General features: G+C 41.7%; 1 protein-coding gene across 1 annotated transcript in view; it reads left to right on the top strand.

Annotated features, from left to right (window-relative positions):
• eif4e2rs1 (eukaryotic translation initiation factor 4E family member 2 related sequence 1) overlaps nt 1-2,500 on the top strand; it is a 47,860-nt gene that overhangs the window by 13,321 nt on the left and 32,039 nt on the right. The gene's annotated exons all lie outside the window — the stretch shown is intronic.

Below are 2,500 nucleotides of genomic sequence, written 5' to 3' on the forward strand. Positions count from 1 at the left end.
AAGCTTCTGTTTGGCACAAAGTTCATCCCCAGAGATTGCCTCCCCATTGGTTTACATTGTAAGGGTGATGTGGCACTGCAACTTTCAGGGATTATAAAATCCAAACCGTTCGAGTTATTACAAAGTTTTTAATAACTTTTGCTCAACACAGTGTGATAAGTTAAGTATTAAAGTCTGAAGCCGATACCATTAACGCCCTCGGAGGAGATAGCATTCATTGAAGGTCCTAAATTGGCAAAAAATCGTATTTTGACATTGCGGACTTCCTGTTGGATTGAGGTCAGGGGTGTCAGCGTATGATTTGTAGGTCTTGATGAGACGAATAATTGAGTTTTGGTTCGATCTCTCTACGACATTCCTACGGGCCGTGGTGGCCGTTTTAGATACATAGGTGGCGCTAGAGAGCACATTTTGGCATTTTAGGGGTTAATTTTTACATTTTATCAAATTTTTCACCAGACCTGATGTTTGTGCCAAATCTGGTGAGTTTTTGAGCATGTTTAGGGGGTCAAAGTTAGAGTTAAAGTGGCGGATTAATAAAGAAAGAATAAGAAAGAAAGAAACACACGAAAAACAAAAACAACAGGGTCCTCACCCTTTGGGCTCAGGCCCTAATTAATAAAAAGCTCTATCAATGATCATATCAATGATAATATAAATGATATAAATAATAATATAAATGATATAAATGATATAAATGATCATATCAATGATAATATAAATATATATACATATATAATAGAGTATGAGTATCTGGCAGTGTGAGACTCAACATGTATCAGAGAACACTGAGAGAAAAGCTCTAAATAAACTCTTCATCCCTCCATCACACACTCATCTTACGTCTGACTGATGTTGTTGTTGTTGTTGTTGTTGTTTGGAGCAGTGTCTCCAGCGGTGCAGCAGTAACAGCTGGATCAGCTGTGAGCTGAAGGTTCTTCATTAGATGCAGAGAATCAAACGTTCCAGACTGATGTGGTCTGATGTGGTCTGATGTGGTCTGATCTTCAGGCTGCTTGTCTTCTAGTCCTCAGTGTTAGAGGTTAACTAACTGATGATGTGTGTTGTTGTTGTTGTTGTTGTTGTTGTTGTAGAGGCATCAGCTCTGTTAACCCGCTACGTCACCATGGTAACCCTGTGTTAACCCGCTACGTCACCATGGTAACCCTCTGTTAACCCGCTACGTCACCATGGTAACCCTCTGTTAACCCGCTACGTCACCATGGTAACCCTGTGTTAACCCGCTACGTCACCATGGTAACCCTCTGTTAACCCGCTACGTCACCATGGTAAACCTGTGTTAACCCGCTACGTCACCATGGTAACCCTCTGTTAACCCGCTACGTCACCATGGTAACCCTCCTGTTAACCTGTCTCTCTATTAATGTCAGTGTGATCAGATGAGAACATGAAGTTCTGAGACACAATCAGACAGTTTCATGTTTAAATCTGCTGCATCCAGTTTAGAGTGATGATGATGATGATGGAAGATGATGATGATGATGGAGGATGATGATGATGATGATGGAGGATGATGATGATGATGGAGGATGATGATGATGATGATGATGGAGGCACAGAGTGGTAACATATATTAACTACTTATGAATGAGTGTTTTAATGAACATATTTAGAGGATCATCAGTTCTCTTCCAGTATTGACGTGTCTCGTTATTTACAGCCTCAGTGATGACGTGTTTATATTCTTCATCTGATAACGAGCTCTTCCTCCTGACTGAAGCAGCACGCCGTTCCTCCATTCTGTGAGGAAAGAGAGTCACATGACACCAGACGCCTCCTTTCATGGAGACGCTCTGAGAGTCTGAAGCAGAACGAGTTCACAGAGAAGATTCATAACATCATCATGATACCAGAGATCTCTGACTGAAGGTTCAGGATCTGAGAACAAATGTCGAACCTGTTTCCACCTGTTGTGCAGTGAAACAGAGCAAAGACACGATTACTAGTGCCACGAATCATCACTAAAACCTTCTGCTGACTGTACATGTTGCCTTTTTACTGGTGAAACTACACTGTAAAATATTACCAAACTGCTGACATTTTGCTAAAGGTTAACTTAACGCTATTTACAGGAAGTCAGTTCTTCTTCACTGCTCTAAAACAGTCGTTGCCGACTGCACGGTGCAGCTTGCTGTGCAGGTTTCCTGCTTCTCTTTTAGAGCAGCGAACAATTGACTTCCAGAAAAACTGACATCTGCTGACGGTCAGTTAGCTGTTCAAAGATAGCTTTAGCATGTTAGCAGCTAGCCTGCTATGCTAACAGAGACACCTGCTGACGGTCAGTTAGCTGTTCAAAGATAGCTTTAGCATGTTAGTAGCTAGCCTGCCATGATAACAGAGACACCTGCTGACGGTCAGTTAGCTGTTCAAAGATATCTTTAGCATGTTTAGTAGCTAGCCTGCTATGCTAACAGACACCTGCTGACGGTCAGTTAGCTGTTCAAAGATATCTTTAGCATGTTTAGTAGCTAGCCTGCTA

This window comes from Thunnus albacares, chromosome 22 (genome assembly GCF_914725855.1).
Source record: "Thunnus albacares chromosome 22, fThuAlb1.1, whole genome shotgun sequence".
In the NCBI taxonomy this organism is placed as follows: Eukaryota; Metazoa; Chordata; class Actinopteri; order Scombriformes; family Scombridae; genus Thunnus; species Thunnus albacares.